This window comes from Crocuta crocuta, unplaced genomic scaffold, assembly GCF_008692635.1.
Source record: "Crocuta crocuta isolate KB4526 unplaced genomic scaffold, BGI_CrCroc_1.0 scaffold19, whole genome shotgun sequence".
Lineage (NCBI taxonomy): Eukaryota > Metazoa > Chordata > Mammalia > Carnivora > Hyaenidae > Crocuta > Crocuta crocuta.
This window is the reverse complement of record NW_027551565.1, coordinates 4,145,245-4,165,730: the sequence shown is the minus strand read 5'-3', so window position 1 is coordinate 4,165,730 and position 20,486 is coordinate 4,145,245. Positions and strand designations below refer to the sequence as shown.

Genomic DNA, 20,486 nt, shown 5'->3' with positions numbered 1-20,486 from the left:
GCACTAGTTATGCAATGATGACTAAAATAGTCCCTATTCTGTCAGCTTCTTATAGTGAGTGAAGTCTGTCAACTGACCACACAGATGACCTGCAAAAGTCTGCTGCAGATTCTCCAAGTCCTATCCCAGACATCCTGGATCTAAATTTCAGAGGGCAAGGGATTCTGCGCTTTGAAGTTATTCCCTAGGTACTGTTGCTTTACAAGTTCATAATCTTTTAAAACACTTGAGATAGTGGAAGACGGGAGGGGAAGGAGATGGGGTGGTGGGGAGGAGGTATAGCCAGATAGGAAAACAAACAAATACACTGTGGTGTGGTAAGTGCTAAAATAGAGGTATACAGGCAAAGTGCTAAGAATATATAAGGAGGAGTTAAGCCTAACTACATAATTTCAGAGGAGAGAATTCAGAACAGGAGATTTCTTGAAGTACCTAGAATTATTACTCTTTAGCATGTTAAGAAACTCAGTTGTTTCTGCTTAGAGTACAAATAAATTTAATAAGGAGGAAAAAACATTTACTTTCTGAAAAAGTGAATTCCCAATTATCTTGAAAATCATGTTCAGAGATCCATCTGAGTTAACAGCATTTCTACTTTTGTGAGTTCATCTTAAGGATATAATTATGATAGGGGCGCCTGGGAGGCTCAGTTGCTTAAGTGTCCGACTCTTGATTTCTGCTCAGGTCATGATCTCACAGATCATGAGATTCAGCCCTGTGTTGGTTCCACCCTGACAGTGTGAAGCCTGCTTGGGATTCTCTCTCTCTCTCTCTCTCTCTCTCTCTCTCTCTTTTTCTCTGCTCTACTCCCATGTGTACTCTCTCACAAAATAAACTTAAAAAAAAAAAAGGCTATAATTAGGGTAAATGCACAGGCTTGATTACAAAGCTGTTCCCTGCAAATAAATCATGCCCAAGTGCTCATTTTCATCAAGTCCCGGAATCAGTTCTCTATGGGACAACTTTCTTGTCCCCACTTATACTATCAAGAGGCCATGATAGTTTCCTTTTCTGCTCTTCAGGCTCTGAAAAGCCAATACTCAAGATTTTGTTCAGTAACAAAAATGGAATTTAGGAATTTAAATCATCAGGAGCCCTGGCCAGCCCCATTGGGTGGTATCATGTACACAGTGTCAATTTTCATGTTGATGTCTAAACTTTAAAAATGGTGATTTTGGCACACTGGCACACTAGCCGTTTACTGAGGAGAGATGGTTTTCATGCCTATCTGCCTTTAGTCTCAGACTCTTCCACTAGACAGATGGTTCCTGGACCATAAGTTTTCAGGTTGGCCTATACATGAGAATTCTTGAGCCACTTTAAAAATAAACATCGCTAGTCTCTACACAAGACCAGTCAAATCAGAATCTCTCAGGTGGAGCTTGTGCTTGTGAATAGGCACTATATTTATTTATTTTTTTCCTCCCTAATTCCCAGCAAAGCATTTGACATAATCAGATAGTTAATGACCCCAACTCATTCATTTGTTTATTTATTTGTTCACCAAACACTTGAGTATGTGTTCTAGGCACTTCTAAGTGCTAGGGATAGAACAGAGAATGAAATGGTCAACTCTTATCAACATTCTAATGAGAAAAGATAGACAAGTAGTATCAGGTGATGATGAAAGCTCTAAAAATAAGACATGGTAAGGGTATACAACCACATAATTTATCAAATAAAAACACGTTGAGAGTAATTAATTATAATTATTCCAAGATAATGCAGATGAAACCAAGACTGTCCTGGATAAACTGAGATACAGAATCATTCTGGCTAAGATATTAAAAAGCTGTAAGGGATTGAGGTGCTTTTTAAAAAATGATGTGCTGTGCATGAAAGGCATATCCTAAATGAAAACATTTAAGCAGAAACCTGAGGGAGATACAGGAGCTGGCCATGAGGATATTAGAGTAAGAGCATCCCAGGTAAACAGAACAGCATATACAGAGGCTCTGAGGTAGAAGTAAGCTTGGCATGCTAGAGGAAAATCACAGAAGCCAGTTTGGTTGGCATGAACAAAATCTGTTGAAGAAGTCAAAGGAGTGGCCAGATTTCATACCTTTTAGGCACATGGTAAGGACTTTGGATTCTACACTGACACAGAAAGCTATACAATTTACATTTTAAAAGGAGAAGTCTGGCTGCTGTCTGTAGAAGAATCTTGTAAGATGACAGAAGTGAAAGCAGGAAGATCAGTTAATAGTCTAGAGAAGAGATTATTGTGGTTCAACAAATGTGGTAACCATGACAGTGATAAGATGTGATTAGATTCTGGCTTTTTCTGCCTGTGGACTCTGCTGAATAAGCAAGATTGCAAGATCGGTTAAAGTCTCCCCTCCCACCGCCATCATGTCTAAGTCAGAGTCTCTCAAAGAGCCTGAACAGCTGTGGAAGCTTTTCATCTGAGGTTTAAGCTTTGAAACAACAAAGCCATTTTGAGCAATCGGGAATGCTTATGGACTGTGTGGTAATGAGAGATCCAAGCACCAAGAACTCCAGAGGCTTTGGGTTTGTCACCTATGCCACTGTAGAAGAGATGGATGCAGCCACGAATGCAAGGTCACACAGGTGGATGGAAGAGTGGTGGAACCAAAGAGGGCTGTCTCGAGAGAACATTCTCAAAGACCTGGTGCCCATTTAACTGTGAAAAGATTTTTGTTGGTGGCATTAAAGAAGGCTCTGAAGAACATCATCTAAGAGATTATTTTGAACAGTATGGGAAAATTGAAGTGATTGAAATCATGACTGACCGAGGCAGTGGCAAAAAGAGAGGCTTTGCTTTTGTAACATTTAATGACCATGACTCTGTAGACAAGATTGTCATTCAAAAACACCATACTGTGAATGGCCACAACTGCCAAGTAAGGAAGGCTCTATCTAAGCAAGAGACAGCTAGTGCTTCCTCCAGCCAAAGAGGTCAAAGTGGTTCTGGAAATTTCAGTGGTGGTTGTGGAGGTGGTTTTGGTGGAAATGACAACTTTGGTCACAGAGGAAACTTCAGTGGCTGAGGCGGCTTTGGTGGCAGTCGAGGTGGTAGTGGATATGGTGGCAGTGGGGATGACTATAATGGATTTGGTAATGATGGAAGCAACTTTGCAGGTGGTGGAAGCTATAATGATTTTGGCAATTACAACAATCAATCTTCAAATTTTGGACTCCTGAAAGGAGGAAATTTTGAGGCAGAAGCTCTGGCCCCTATGGTGGTGGAAGCCAATACTTTGCCAAACCACGAAACCAAGGTGGCTATGGAGGTTCCAACAGCAGTGGCTATGGCAGTGGCAGAAGTTTTAATTATGCCAGGAAGCAAAGCTTAGCAGGAGAGAAGAGGCAGAGAAGTGACAGGGACGCGATAGGTTACAACAGATTTGTGAGCTCAGCCAAGCACAGTCGTGGCAGGGTCTAACTGCTACAAAGAAGACATGTTTTAGACAATACTCATGTGTATGGGCAAAAACCTCAAGTATTTGTGACTAATTGTATAACAGGTTATTTTAGTTTCTGTTCTGTGGAAAGTGTAAAGCATTCTAACAAAGGGTTTTAATGTCAATTTTTTTTTGCACCCATGCTGTTGATTGCTAAATGTAATAGTCTGATCACGATGCTAGAATAAATGTGTCTTTAAAAAAAAAGATGTATTTAGATTCTGGATACATGTTGAGAGTAGAGCTGAGAGGATTTGCTATTGAATTAGGTATGGGTTATGAGGGAAACTGAAGAGCCAGGAATGACCCCTCACTTTATAGCTTGAGCAGTTAGAAGAATGTAGTTGTCATTCACTGAGATGGTGCAGACTGTGGGAAGCCGGCTTTTGGGAGCGAGGGGAAACAGTGTATTTATGGACATGTTAAGATTGAGATATAATAGGGGCACTTGGGTGACTCAGTCAGTTAAGCGTCCAACTCTTGGTTTCGGCTCAGGTCATGATCTCATAATTTGAGAGGTTGAGCCCCGCTTTGGGCTCCATGCTGACAGAGCAGAACCTGCTAGGGATTCTCTCTCTCCTTCTCTCTCCACCCTTCCCCTCCTCTCCGTCTCTCTCTCTAAACAAACAAACAAATAAACATTTTTTTAGAAGGTTGAGATATGATAGATATCCAAGGTGGAGATGGTTAGTAGGCAGTTGAATAATGAAGACTAGAGCTTAAGGGAGAAGCTAGCACTGCCTGCTACCATGCCTAAGAATATCCACATTTCTAACCTTACAGAGCAAACACACTGATTCCTTTATTTGACAAGGGTAATTAGGAGGGCTTAAAAGTATATCTTTTTAAATAAGTACTGGGCTGTATCCTGCATTTGCAGAGGAAGGCGATTTGTTTTCACAAAGCCTAGAAGTGAAGTATTGTCCAGTGGTGGTGCATCCATTCGTTCCTCCAACAGAGGTAAACCGTAATTCCCATAAACCTAAGCTAACTTACAGTTCGCATCGCCCAGCTTTGTCAGTGAAGATCCTACTCAGAGAAGCTGACTGAATAAGAAATTACTTTGAGGCTAAAGAGCAACTGAAACAGTTACATTTATATGGTCTATGGGTTTAGAGGGAAAAAAAATAGCCAACTCCATTTCAAGCATATTAAAATATGAAAATAAATCAGTGAAGGCTCATACAAGTTTCTAGTAATGTAAGCATAAATCTCATTCTGAAACAAAATCTTGTATTTTCAATTAGAGTTCCCATTATTTATTGACTACTTGCCTACAAACTGTAAAGAAGCAGCTGTCTTTTATTTTCAAATGAAAAACAGATGGAAATTTACTAGATCAGGAAAATCTATATTAAGCAAAAGAAAATATTTCCAATATTATTTCCTATATTATTTTGACTTCATCACCTGTCTGAAACTCTTATTTTGCACTGTCTGAGGAGTTAGCTAAATTAGAAGTCAAGAATCTGAATGACTTGTTCTCAGCAATAAGCGTGTTTACACTGAAACCAAGGTTAGCCTCTTGGTTTTTAAAGGTTTGCGAAGTCAACAAAAACCAATGTTTCTTTGGTCAAAAATAATGCTCTTTTGACATGAAATCAATGAGACCATAAGAAAAAAGAAAACTGAAACTTTTTTAAAAATCAGATTTCAAAAGGCCAGGAAATTTTAGCCGTATCACCAAAATCTTAGATGCAGTCCTGTTGGTGGGCTATTTGCATAGACAAGTGGCCCAGAAAAGGACTTGTTGATTGATGATCATTTTTTATTCATTCATTGAATATTTTCTATGAGTAGTTGCTGGGCATGCAATGGTTAGCAAAATAGACAAGATCCCCACCTTCATTTAGCATATGGAAGAAGACAAATTTTACTCAAATAGTTACTAAATGAACATATAATTACAGACTTCAGTAAATACTTTGAAGAAGAACAGGATACCATGACAGAGACCAACCTAGGCTAAGGGAGCCAGGAAGGTCATCTTTGGGGAAGACACATTTGGCTGAGTTTTGACGATTAAGCATTAACTCCATCAGAGGGAGATGGGTAGGAGCAGTTAACAATGATCAGGGGTTGGGAACGCAAGTGCAAAGCCAGAATTGTGAAGGTGTGGCATGCAGAGAGCCAGTGGGTCTGGAAAGTAGAAAGTGAGAGGGAGAGGGGTTGGAGATAATCTAGAGCTGTAGACCTTCAGGCCTAATTAAGGATTCTAAAGAAAAATAGCAGGGACACTTGACTGGGTCGGTTGGTACAGCATATGACTCTTGATCTTGGCGTTGTAAGTTTAAGCCTCACGTTGGGTATGGAGATTTCTTAAAAATAAAATCTTTAGGGGTGCCTGGGTGGCTTAGTTAAGTGTCTGACTTCGGTTCAGTTCATGACTCACAGTTCATGAGTTCAAGCCCCGCATCGGACTCTGTGCTGACACCTCAGAGCCTGGAGCCTGCTTTGGAGTCTTTGTCTCCCTCTTCTCTGCCCCTTCCCCACTTACACTCTGTCTCCCTTTCTCTCAAAAATAAAATAAACATTTAAAAAGTTTTAAAAATAAAATCTTTATAAAAAGACAAAAATAGTCATTGGAATGTTTTAATTCGGAAAATGACATGACCATATTTTTATTTTTAAAAGTAAACTCTGGGGGTGCACCTGGATGGCTCAGCTAATTATGTGTCCCACTTCAGCTCAAGTCATGATATTGCAGTCTGTGAGTTCAAGCCCTGCATCAGATTCTGTGTCTGCTTTGGATTCTGTGTCTCCCTCTCTTTTTGCCCCCCACCCCCGGTCTTCTCTCTCTCAAAAATAAACAAACATTAAAAAAAAAAAGTATAAAATTCAATCCTGAGGTAAAGGGAACTTTCACTTCCAGTAATAGATTTGGTAATTCAGGCTAATATTCTTACTGACAAGACCCACAGACGTTGGACAAAGTATTTAAAAAATCATTCTAGGATTTAAACTGAAGAATGAAGGTAGCAAGATCTGAGAGAAAGAAACCCAGAGAGGTGAGAATATTTAGAGCTACTTTTCCCAAAGAGGTGGTTGAGAAGCTGAACAGAACTTTTGACAGATTAACAGAGGAAGGGGTATAAAAGTTGAAGTCTGAGGAAGGTCAAGGGGAGTGATGATGACACACTATAAGTTGGAACCCAAAGGACTACATTGGGAGTAATAGTAAACAAGAAATAGACTATCCCTTCCAGTTTCAAATCCTCTCAGGTCCCTCAATTGGATTAAGGTGGTCTAGGATTGATAGTGGCCTTAATCTTTTGCCAGAAGCAAATATAAACTCTCCTTAGGGAAAGATATCATTCCAGACCTGAAACTATTTTTACAATTTCTAAATGCAATATCTGACACTCAATTAAAAATAATCAGATAAGCATTCACAAACTGATGGGACATGTCCAAGGACACAGAAGCCAGATTAAAGGTTCTGCTAGATAAAGTGGGGCAATTTGAATGATAAAAATGATGGCAATTCATTATAACATACTGAATGAAAAAGAATCCATGAATTGATAAAAATACTCAAAGGACAAAGAGGGAAAACTTTTCTTTACAGAGGAATGCCAATTAATAAATGTAGATGGATTAATGACATTAAAAAATAATTTTGTAACCACCAAAATAGTAAGTGATAAGGAAATGCTTATTAATGGATGTTAACACCACTGGGTAAACAATTGGAAAATAGGATATTCACATAGTCTCCAAGTATCTTCTTATATATTATTAACAACAAAAGGAAAGAGGTAATTTGACAGTGGAAAAGTCTGACACATGCCACCTTAACCAAATGATTACATTTAAAATGACTGTTAACCATATATGCCTTCTGATAAGGTGAACAGAGGAGGACAAACCATCATCAATGTAGTATTCTTATAAAATATGTATACATATATTTTTTTATAGTTTAGCAAGCTGAATTGCTAAATTACTCAATTCTAATTGCAGAAAAGTCATGTTTTAGGAGCTGTGGAAAATAAGACCTAAGATATTGTAATAATGTCTTCTTTAAATTCAAGTTTATAAACTAGTTGGTGAGATAAGCCATCCAATATAATTATGTTACGAGAGTTATTTTATTTGCCAAAATTAAAGCTACAATATTTCAAAGATTTTTTTTCAAATGCCTACCTGGTCATCCAAGATTCTAGCATTCTCCTGTATAAACTGTTACCAATTATCAATAGAAACAGTTATAACTCAAAGTAGTGCTTTCATTAAGACAATTTGATTTTGAAATCTTTAATTTTGCCCACTGAGCTATATAGAGGTCAATTTACTTCAAAATGTCAGAGTCTGTTATGCCTTGGGAACTATATGGGCACTGGGCATACATCTTCCTAGGCTTTGCTAAAAGGCAAATCCTCCCCTGGAAGATGTGTCTTTTTAAAATGCTGCAAGTCATATCAATTTTAGTTTAAGGACTTTCAGTCTTGAAAGTAGATTTTGATGGGGGTAGAGAACTGAGGGCATGTGAGCACCCAAGAGATAAAAAGAGACTTTCCTTGAAACAGGAAAATGGATTATGATTTTCTGCCATTCTTAAGAACATATGGGAGAGTTGAGGGATTTAGTTGTGGAGTTATATGGTTTTGTTTTTTGCAGAGGACTGGTTGGCTATTTGTTGGTTGGTTAAGGAGAGAGGATAAAGAATAAAAAGGAGAGAAGAACATTATAGAAATTTTACTGTACCTTACCATAGCTACCTAGAACCTGTCTGGGGAGTAGGAGCAGGTCAGGTAGAAGAAACCAGTTCTAGAACATCAATATTTAATCTAAGCAAGAGAAAACAATCGTATAAATCCAAATAATGGAACATTCTAAAGAACTCCTTAAAAATATCATTGACGTGGGGGGCCTGGGTGGCTCAGTTGGTGAAACTTCCAAGTTTGGCTCAGGTTATGATCTCGCAGTTCGTGGGTTCGAGCCCCGTGTCGGGCTCTGTGCTGACAGCCAGCTCGGAGCCTGGAGCCTGTTTCAGATCCTGTGTCTCCCTCTCTCTCTGACCTTCCCCTGCTCACGCTCTCGCTCACTCTCACTCGTTCTCTCTCTCTCTCTCTCAGAAATAAATAAAACATTTAAATTTTTTTTTAATTAAAAAAATAAAAATATCAATGACTTAAGAGGAAAAGAAAAAAAAAGCCAGCACAACTATTCTAGATTAAAGGAAACCAAAGGTTATGCTTGATCTTTATGTAGATACTGGATATTCAGAAAATGCTATAAAGGATATTATTCAGACAATTGGGGAAATTTGAATATGTACTGAGTATTAGATATATTATGTTATCAATATTTAATGTTTTGAAAGTGATGAGAGGTATTGTGATTATGTAGGAGAATGTCCCTGTTCTTCAGATAAAGATACATGTTGAACTATTTAGAGGGTGAACCATCATATCTGTAGAATCCTTTCAAATGGTTCAGGAAAAAAAATACATATATGCAGTACTCACTTTACATAGTAGTGCAGCACTCAAATGACCATGTAAAGTGAAATTATAAAAAGTGATTTTAATAACCAGTGGAAAAAATTACCATTGTTCCATGACCTTTAAACATTTTTGTCAAAACATTATGATGACCAGTTATAAATGTAAGAAAGTGAAAAACTAGTAAAACTAATTTTTACTTGGTACACTATCATTTAAAACACAAAACATTGAGGATTGAAGTATTTCATTTCTTTGTGAAAAACTTAAAGATAATTTGAGCAGTTCTTCTGATCATATAACTATTTGGATTAAGCATCTTCTCTGTGCCTTTGCAAATGGTCATACTTCTAAGTTTGGATCAGATTGCATCAGTTTATCATTTGCACTTACAATGTTGCGAAGTATTTTCAAAAGTTCTTTTAGTGTGAAGTTTTTGCCAATGTCACTTCCTCCAAGACATTTTCAACCTTTTCGTCACAACTACTTGCCTCCTTAATCTCAGTGGGTTCCTCTGGTTGTGTATCTAGAGTGTTTCTAATGATGGCAATGTCAAGAGTCCCACTTATCTCTTCTGACCTCAATTTGTGCTTGATTTAGATTTCACTTTCAGTGTTATCACTTTTAATTTCTTTCCTGCACTTTCATCTTTTTTGGCTGATTTCCTCTTTCAAATATCATTTTTATAAAGTGTCACGTGAGTTTATCATGGGGAGAAAAAGAGGCCAACACAATTGCATGCTTTGCTGTCTGTGCTTGAACTGAATAACAGATGTGCAGAGACTAATCATTGACAAATTTTTAAAGAAGTGTTTTGAGGGGTGCCTGGGTGGCTCAGTTGGTTAAACGTCTGACTTTGGCTCAGGTCATGACCTCACAGTTTGTGGGTTCGAGCCCCATGTTGGGCTCTGTGCCAAAGCCTTAGAGCCTGGAGCCTGCTTCCCATTTTGTGTCTCCCTCTCTCTCTGCCCCTCCCCCACTCATACTCTGTCTCTTTCTCAAAAATAAACAAACATAAAAATTTTTAAAAAAAGAGAGACGTGTTTTGATTGGGCCCTGCCACTGCTTGTAATGGTAATCTGACAATTATAGGGTGATTTGAAGATTGAAGTCCTGGCAGTGAAGTTGTCCTTTATGCAATTATAGTTAGTATACTATGGTAACAGAAATTTGAATCATGCCATGTTTAACTGCCTGAATGTGTGTTTGTATACCTAGATATGTGTGTGGATCCCAATAAAGGATATAGAGGTACCATTGTTTTATTCTTGCAGCTTTTCTTTAAGTTTTTAACTTACCATAATAAAAGTTGGAGGAATGAAGGAAGTAGGTCATGAGGAGACAAGACAATACAATAGAAAACCTAGAGAAATAATAGACAATAAAAACAGACCAACAAGGTATCCAGAGAATAGAAAAGGCTGTGGAACCAAATTGCCTGGGATTTGGGGTGCCTGGGTGGCTCAGTCGGGTAAGCGTCCGACTTCGGCTCAGGTCATGATCTCACAGTTCGTGGGTTCGAGCCCCATGTTGAGCTCTGTGCTCACAGCCAGCTCAGAGCCTGGAGCCTGCTTCTGATTCTGTGTCTCCCTCTCTCTCTGACCCTCCCCTGCTCATGCTGTCTTTCTCTCTCTCTCTCTCAGAAATAAAGAAAACATTAAAAAATAAAAGACAAAAAACCAAATTGCCTGGGTTTGAAACCCACTTTATCCATCAACTGTATGATCTTGGGCAAGTTATGTAATCTCTCTGAATCTGTTTCCTCTTAAAAATAATGGAGATAAAAATACTACCTATTTTCTGGGGCAATATGATGATTGAATAATTTGCATATGTGAAATACTTAGAACAATAGTGGTATATAGTAATTATAGTGTAAGCTGTTACAGGTTTGTTCAGATAGGGGAGGCTAAGTGTTTAGATATTAATAAGAATCCAGAAGAGGGAGGTTGAAGTTGTAAGAAGGGACAATTAACAGATATAGTTCCAAAAATGGTGAGAGGACAAGAAACAGAGGAGTTGGCCTTATACTAAAAAGCATCTTTATTTTAACAGGAGGCGAAGAGAATAGGATGGCTAAAGGTGTAGGTTGGGTAATAAATTTGCTAGGGAGAAGGTGTTACAAGATAATGACTTCTGATTTCTCCAGGAAATAAAAGGGAAGTTATTTTCGGAGAGTGAGCACTAAGATAGGGGATTAGAGGTTAAAAAGAGTGGTGGGGGGAACACTTGAAATGGCCCTTCTAGAGAGCAAGAGAGCCATTTGACCAAAGAAGTATAATGGAATTGTTGGCAGTGTTGAGGGCCCAGAGCTAGTCACCTGAAAATTATAGTCATATTAACTTGCCCTTTTGTATTTCTCAGTTGTGGTGCACAGTTGCCTGGGTGCAGGCATGGAGGATAGAGGCTGCTGAGTTCATCTATGATTGAAGTTTTTCCAGGTTGATGTTATGAAACAATAAAGAGACAAAGGAAATTATTGTATTGACAAGAGGTTTACTGAAAGTATGGACCATGAAATCTAACCTGGGAGTGAGGGAGGCAGGAGAATATTAGTGATGAAAGAAAGTAAAGGAATCATGAATCACAGAAGACTCCCCTTGAAGTCAAGTAATGGTCCTGGTGAGAATTGTTTAACAAACAAACTAGCCATTTTCTAAATTAGGGATCGGTGTTCTGTGTAAACAAGATGTTTAATTGGAGCTCTTTTGGTTTTATTTTTGGCTGATGCCCTAAAGACTAAGAAAACAATAGGTGGTATAATTAGGCATTATATTGCTTATGCAGGACCTGCAAAGCTATGGTCAAACTGGTTGCATGACTCTTACTCCATCAACCACCTGGAGTTTGTGCAAGCACTGGAGTTGAACAATTGAAAGATAAGTTTCCTTTGGAGAATTGTTGGAGTACCTCAGCCTTTCTCTCCTGTATCCTACATGAAGGGAGTGGTGCTCCTCTTATACCATGAGAGATACTTTAAGGAAACCATTTGAAGAGCTTCAAATGTGCCTCCTTGAGTTCGAAGAGTGTAAGGGCTGGCAAGAGAAGCTCTGACCAAATTAGGTCAGACAGGTGTGGTGACAGGATGGGACTGAGTGGGCTGGGATGGAGGGCTGCATTGGGAGCAGGCTACACATCCACCAGCAGCTGGGGGGGGGGGGTGAATATTTCCCCTGGGCCAGATGCAGAGCTATAGGAGGAGCCAGTCTGAAGCTATCTCAGGTTGCATTACTAGCTTGAGAGAGTGGCCACCAGATGGCCAGGGGCTGAGGAAGAAATTGGAGGCAGTAGGAGGTGAGAAACATTGCCTCCATCGTGGCAGCTTACTGGAATGATCCAAATGGGAAATATCTCCTCAAAACTCACAAAAAATGGCCAAAGGAAAAAGTCAACAATGGGATTCTGCCATCCCAAAGGCCGCCATGGTGGATTGTGTCTGTGCCAATCAAGTGAAACTGTGACAACCTCTTCTCTCTCCTCTTGATCCAATCCTGGAGGATACAGAGGCAGCTGAACTGGAATAGGATGGAGAAGAAGCAGAAGCTCTCTCCCTCCGCAGCCTTTTCATTGAGCAGCAGCAACAGGATGAGGGAGGAGAGGAGCTTTAGCTTTGAATATGGTTCAAATTCTATTGAACATTTTAATAATTGCACTGAGACTATTCTTGTAACTGAGAGTTCCAAGAAGAATTCTTATGACCTGAACTAGAAAAGTTAGTGGTCTGCTCTCGTAACAAGGAAAACAAAACAAAAACTAGCTTAGAAAGGGAGTTGAAAGGGCAATTGGGAGCAAAGAAGAACTCACCTTATAACTCTGTCCTCCAGAGTTGCAGCTCATTAACTGTAATACTGATTACCCCAGATTAGTGAGATAATGTTGGCAAGGTCCAGAGTGTGGCTGCGGGTGGGGCAGACTATGACGGAGAGGAGTAGAAGGTCATTAAGGGTGAAAAGGTCAAGAAATGAGAGGTCTGGTGTTGGATGAGTCATATTTATGGATGGCAAATGTTGGGATAGAAAAACTACAAGTTATGTGTCGGTGTTCTTAAACTTAGGAGTGTATTAGAATCACCTAGAGGGCCATTGAAAGAATAAGTCTTGTTTAAGTAGGATAGGGTCAGGGCTTCTATATATTTTTACTGAGTTCCCAGGTGATCTGGAATATACAACAAAGTTTGAGAATCACCGCCCAATATTTAGTGGAGAGAAGTAACTAGCTGGTATATAACAGTATCTACCAGAAGAAAGGAAGAGAGGGTAGCTTAGCCAAATTGCAGCCAGGATCCCCTAGGATGCAATTTTTTGTGTAAAGGGTAAGGAAGTAGTGGTCTGGAAAGAGTAATAGAGACAAGTAGCCTCCTAACCCATTAGCCATAATTACACCACTATCCTCCTTCACTCTAGCTCTCTTGTGAAAATTTATGAGTGTTATGTGTTGACTTTGTCTCCTCAAAAAAAGATATGTGGCGGTCCTAATCTCTAGTACCTTAGGATGTAAACTTATTTGGAAACAGTACCAAAAACATTTAGAAATAGATATAATTAGTTAAGATAAAGTCATATTAGAGTAGGGTAGGCCCCTAATCCAATATAAGTGGTATCCTTTAAAAAAGATAGCCATGTGCCGACACAGAGAATGCCATGTGATGATGAAAACAGAGATTGGTGTTACATAGCTGTAAACTATGGAATGTCAGAGGTTTCTGGCCAACTACCAGGAGCTAAAAAGAGGCAAAGAAGGATTCCCTTGTAAGTTTCAGAAGAAGCAAGGCCATGGTGACACCTTGATTTTGGGCCCCTGACCTCCAATACCAGGAGACCATACATTTCTGTTATTTTAAGCCACCAGTTTATGACACTGTTATGGCAGCCCTAGGAAACTAATACAGTGAGATATTCCTTTTTTGGTGTACTGTAAATCATCTCTTACATTCTGCCCATGATGTGTCCCTGCCCCTTTCCACTGGACTTACAGTTTCAGGACACAGAGAAACCATATATGTCAATGGATGTCACTAGAACAAGAAAAAGTTCACCGCTCTCCACCTACTTAAGCTGAAACACAATATACTTTGTGTTCTTGTTGGAGTTTTGAGCTCCCACACTGGCTTCTGCAATTATTATTGACAAATGAGTCAGTTCATAGAAGACAGTAACTTATTTGAGTAGGTGTATGTTAAAGTTATTTTGAAAAAAAAGGAAAAGAAGCCTATAAAATATACCCGCACACACTGCTCTCATAAGAAAGCATTCTCATGAGGAATCTTAATAGTCTTCATTAAGGGACTGAAAAACGTCTTGGCAGTTGTATGTAATGAGTTCCACTTCCAAAAGCCTACCCACCTCTGATTCTCATAGTTCCCTTTTTCCCCAATATTGAAAGAAAATCTTGGGCCATGGAATGGCCCAAGAGATTACACTAACTGACCCCAGAAAAGAGTGAGTTCCATTCATAGCATATCTCACTGAGCTTTCCACAACGTGCTACAGTCCCTAAGAGGGTGCAGTTGCCCTCTGACATGTTGGTTCAAGATATAACTTGCAGCCCAGAAATGCTTCCTCTAGAAATTTAGTTTACAGAAAAACTCCAAAGGACCAAGTAAAGGACTAAGGTGGCTTGTAGATTCTAGAAAGAAGATAGAATAGTTACTAAGGTGAGCTGAGTAGTCCAAGAGGAGTGCCCACAAGAGGGATTATGTGCTACATCTTTTACATCAGACCTTGAATGTGGACAGGGTTCATTAAAAAGGCATGTGGGCCAAAGATTCTTGTCCCGGCTTTGCACACACATGGTTTCAAAATTCTCCAGTCATAATCTTGCCTTCTGCTAGACGTTTTCACTTGGATGCTCTGCAGCTATGTGAGACTCACCATACCTAAAACCTTAATGTATCTCAGCCCCATTTGCCTCCCCCATATCTATCTCCTCTTGAATTTCCTTTTCTTTAAATGTTTATTTTGAGAGAGGCAGCACAAGCAGGTGAAGGGCAGAAACAGAGGGGGACAGAAGATCCAAAGTGGGCGCTGTGTGGACAGCAACGAGACTGACATGGGGCTCGTGCTCACGAACCTCGAGATCATGACCTGTGCCAAAGTTGGATGCTGAACTGACTGAGCCACCTAGACACCCCAAATTTCCTTTTTATATGCTCTCCTAAACTCCCAAAGAGTTATTTGCTTGTATTTCTCAAACGTACCTGTTCCATCTCACCTGCTCTCCAATCTGTCTTCAGTGTCCTTCACATTCCTGAAACTGCCTGCTTGTGGCACGACCCTTGTGAAATCCGGTATAATAGTCACTTTTCTCTCCTCATGGTCACATCTTAGTAGTATCAAACTGCATACTTCTGATCATTCTCCTTTCATGACCTCTGGTACATTACACATTGTGGTTTCCTTTCCACTTTCTTTCCCTATCCTGTCTCCTTACATTTCCCTCTTCAATCACTAAAATATGGAGTTCCTCTAACATATCTTTAAATACCATCAGTATATGTTGATCAACGATATATCGAATAGGCTCCAGGCTTGTAAATAGTAATTACTAATTTGACATCTCTCTCAAGGACTCTCAGCATTTCAAACATAATATAGCCCAACCAAACTCTTAATTCCCTTTCAAGTCTTCCCAGCTCAACCTGTTCTTCCCCAGTCTTCTCAACTCAGTAAATGCAATTGCCCCAGCCAGAAACTTCTTCCTTTCCTTCATCTCCTACAGCTGATCCATCTGTAAACCTTATGGTTCCTACCTTCTACCACTTTGGTCTAAGCCAACACCTGGTCTCCAAATTGATTTCTCTGACACACTTCTTACTACCTTTACCTCAATGCCAGTCTCTTCATCCAGAACATGAGTCAGAGAGTAAACTCTTAAGAGCTTCCAAATATGGCCTACAAGGCCATGCATGGCTTGGCTCTTGCTAGCCTCTCTAGACTCATCTCATTCTGTGTTCTCCCATGCCCACAGAACTTAAACCTACTGTCCTTTCAGTTCCCCAGACCAGCCTAGCTCTTTCTTGCCTCAGGGCTTTTGCATAAACTTCCCTTTCCTTAAACAGTCTGCCTACCTCTTTAATGTGTATTCCCTTCAACCTAATTACACTTGGTATTAGTTACAGGGATTGATATTGAGTAGGCTCTCAGTAAGCAACAAAATGTCCTGAAATAGGGCAACAAATGGATCTGACCTGAAAATTCCTCCAACAACCCATTGGTAGGTGAGTAGGACAAGGTGAAACCACTTACTCTGTGCCAGAAAATGCCTGTTAGAAAAATAGAATGAAGTTCACGGACACCTGGGTGACTCAGTCAGTTAAGTGTTCTCCTTCAGCTCAGGACATGATCTCACAGTTTGTGAGTTCGAGCCCTGTGTTGGGCTCTGTGCGGACAGCTCAAAGCCTGGAACCTGCTTCAGATTCTACGTCTCCCTCTCTCTCTGCCCTCTCTGCTTGTGCTGTTTCTCTCTCTCTCTCTCTCTCTCAAAAATAAAGAAACATTAAACAAAGAAAAGAAAGAAAAACAAAATGAAGTTCAGAGAGACATCTAAGTTGGTCCTCCTTTTCCTTAGGGATTCTGCCGTCTCATTGGGAAGGTAAGAAAGTAATCAAAATATTGAAAGACTATTTAGCTAGCATGAGATAATGTAAATGCTTTCAGAAAAAGGTAGGGTATAAATCATAAATACCCACTTACGCAGCAGCAGTAAAGAAAGATGACTACTTACCAAATGATTAATACAGACTCCTGATTCCCATTTTCATCACAAGGATTTCATTCATTATACTTTTCCTATAAGCACCTCATACTTTTAAAAACATCTGTCTAGTAAGCAAACTATATTCATCATACAATAATTTACTTTTCCATTTCTAATTAGGTGTATATAACCTCTATTTAGAGCATTTAATCAGCATGCTATGAAAGTTGGAAGCCAAAAGTAGGGCCAGGTACCTTTGTTTTATTTAGTGTTGTTAACATTTTTACTGGGGTTTTTGAAATATTTAAAATATCCTGCAAACTCCCACCTGGTATTCTATTCAAAGCTTTAGCCTATGTAAAGAAAATAATACACATGATTCATTTATCTTTTCTTCAAAAAAATTCCCTGTGGCTTTTGCTGATTATTAACTGTAAAGTGAATTGGATTCCTTGGGGGAGAGAAACTCTGATCATTGTGGTATTTGGTATGTGGTATAGAAGTTTAGGTAGTCTACCGGAGCCAAAACATACAACCAGACAGCAGAGCACTGCGCTACGTCAGGCCAGATGCCTCCTCTTTTCTCCACTGGTTGCTGTGCAGCAGTAGAGAGGGAAATGGAAAGGAAATAAATGACTAAAACTTTCCTTTGCAGTAAGCTATCAGGAATCTTTTTATTCTGTCTTTATGATAGAAAGTAGTAAATACTATGTACTCATCAAAAGTAATTCAACCACTAAAACTCCTTTTCCTCTGTACTCGTTAGGTTATTTTAATCATTTTTAGATACCATTAGTTCTTAATTAATTTCCATTAAGGGAAGGAGAAACATGTAAATATTTTATATCCATAAAATGCTGTAAGTGTCTGAAATAAACTAATGATACTTGTCAAGTTGTCACTTTGAGAACATTTCCTAAAAACTGACTATATCAACAAAATTGGTATTTTTATGGAACTGTTCAAGATAAGCAAGGAAATCATGTTATATAAGTTCTAAAGAAGAGGAATGCTAATCATATAGTTATTGAGCAATTTAACATGAGAGCTGAAGATATTTCAATTCATAATTTTACTAACAGGTGCCGAATCTCCTATATTTTTATAGCTTTAGTGTGGGAAGTAAGCTATAGTTTAGTTGGTGGAAATTTTCTCTTACTAGACAAATGCTTGATAGATCAAGCTTTTTGGTTATTAATGCACCACACAATGAATCCAAATTTTTACTTTTTCTGTCAAGATGTTCCACAAACATCCCCATCTTAAGACTATAAAGGACATTACAAATGAACATCTTCCTCCACATTTTAGCCACCGACAAAAGAACTCTAGTGACTCTTCTGAAGTTATATATAGCCTCTGCAGAGCTGAAATCCAAAGCTGTAGAATCTTTTTCATTAAGAGTATGTACAAATTTTATCTTTTATTGTGGCAAAATATACATAACATAAAATATACCATTAAACCGTATAATTCAGTGGCATTTACTGCATTTACAATGTTGTGCAACCGTCATCAAAACTTTTCTATCACCCCAAACAGAAACATCTACATATATATATGTTATCTCTATGAAATATCCACTATGTGCATCATCCTGTGCTTGATACTGGAGGGAACAATGAATAAGATATGATGAAGAAGAGTGAACCACAAAGTGGCCCATTTTCAAATTTGTGCCTCTCTGTGAATGGCCAGGTGACCAATGAAAATAATAGTAATAATAGTAATACTTGCCATTTGATCTAAGAGCTTTATGTATATTAATTCATTTAATCCCTACAACAATCCTATGAAGTAGGTACTGTTGTTATCTTATTGCCACAGGTGATAAAACTGAGGCAAAGGAAGATTAATTTGTCCAAGGTCACACAGATAATAAGAGTAGGAGCTGATTTCCAACCCAAGGTTCAGACTATGTGCCCTTAAAGCACTGCCTGCAACCTGTTTTGTTTTGTTTTGTTTTTAGAAAGAGAGCAAGAGAATGAGCAGGGAGGGGCAGATGGAGAGAGAGAATGTTAAGCAGCCTTTACACTCATCACAGAGCCCAACACAGGGCTCAATCCCATGACCCCAGGATAATAACCTGAGCCAAAAGCAAGAGTTGGACACTCAACCATCTGAGCCACCCAGACACCTGTAACTTTTTACAAGATAAATTTTATTGATGTATAATTCCCATAAAATGCACCTAATTTAAGTAATGGTTTAATGAGTTTTAACAAGTAAATGCAACCATGCTACAACCACCGTCAAGAAACCACAAATTTTCATCAGGGTAAGACATTCCCTTGTACCTGTTTTCAGTCCAGACTCCCTGACCCACAACTCCTTAGGCAACCACTAATGTGCTTTCTGTAACTATAAATTAGATTTTGCCTTTCTAGAATTTCATAAAGATAGAATCGTATATTTGTACTCTTATGTTTCTAGTTTCTTTTGCTCAGATACCGTTTGAAACCATTGATAGTGTTGCATGAATTAGTTCCTTTTAATAGCTGAGGAATATTCTTTTGTGTGGATATCTTACAACCTACCATTTCATCTGTTGATAGACACTTGGGTTGTTTGCACCTTTGAGTACTATGAATAAAGCTGCTGCAAACATTCATGTACAGATATATACTGATACAAGTTTTCATTTATCTTGGGTAAATAACTGTGAATGGGATTCATGGGTTGTATGGTAAGTGAATGTTTAACTTTTTAAGAAACCACCCAGTTATTTTTCAAAGCATTTATAGCATTTTATGTTCCTGCTAGCAATGTCTGACAGCTCTAATTGCTCTGTGTTCTTGCCAATGTTGGTATTTCAGCCTTTTTAATTTTAGCCTTTCTAATGGATATATAGTGGTGACCCATTGTGGTTTTACTTTGCATTTCCCTGAAGGCTAATGATATGGAGCATCATTTCATGTGTTTACTCTCCATTTATAGATCTTTGTCAAGTACCTGTTCAAATTATTTGCTCCTTATTTCATTGGATTGTTTTATCTTCATACTACTGAGTTTTAGGAGTTCTTTACATATTTTGGATGCCTATCATTTGTGAAGTGTACATTTTGCAAATATTTTCTTCCAGTTTGTGGCTTATCTATTTTTTTAACATTGTCTCAGAGCAGAGGTTTTTTGTTTCAGTGAAGTTCAGCTTTTTCATTTTTAAAGAAACTTTGCCTATCCCAAGTTTAAAGGTTTTCTCCCATGTTTTCTCATGCAGTCAATTGTAATTGTAGGCTTTTGTAGATGTCCTTGCTCAGCTCTAGGAAGTATCCCTTCTCCTGATTTGCTGACAGATTTCATTATAAATGAAACATTTATCAAATGCTTTTTCTTACCTACTGAGATGATCATATTGTATTGTCCTTTATTCTGTTAATATGGTGAAGTACATCAATCAGTTTTTGAACTTCAAATCAACCTCCTTTTCCAGGGATAAACCTCATTAGATCATGATATAGTATAATTTTTAACACTACTGGACTCAATCTGCTAATATTTTGCTAAGGGTCTTTGCATGTACGTTCATAAGTAATATTGGTTAGTGGTTTTCTTATATCTTTAATAAGTTTTGATATTAGTAATGCTGGCTTTGTAAAATGAGTTGGGAAATATTCCTTCCTGCTCTCTATTGTTTGAAGGAGTTTATATAGAATTGATATTGTTTTTCCTCAAACGACAAAATTCACTAGTAGAGCTATCTGGGTTTAGACTTGGGCTCAGATTAGGACTTCAATTTTTATTTTTGTGTATTAATTTTTAAATTTTTAAAATATTTATTTATAGCACAAGAAGGGGAGGGACAGAGAGAGAGAGAGAGAGAGAGAGAGGGAGACACAGAATCCAAAGCAGGCTCCAGTCTCTGAGCTCTCAGCACAGAGTCCGACGCAGGGCTCAAACCCATAAACTGTGAGATCATGAC

The 20,486-nt window shown here is 38.6% G+C and overlaps 1 pseudogene; it reads left to right on the top strand.

Annotated features, from left to right (window-relative positions):
* The first annotated feature begins 2,352 nt into the window (after nt 1–2,352).
* Nucleotides 2,353–3,406, top strand: LOC144220021 (heterogeneous nuclear ribonucleoprotein A1-like; annotated as a pseudogene).
* The last annotated feature ends 17,080 nt before the right edge of the window (nt 3,407–20,486 follow it).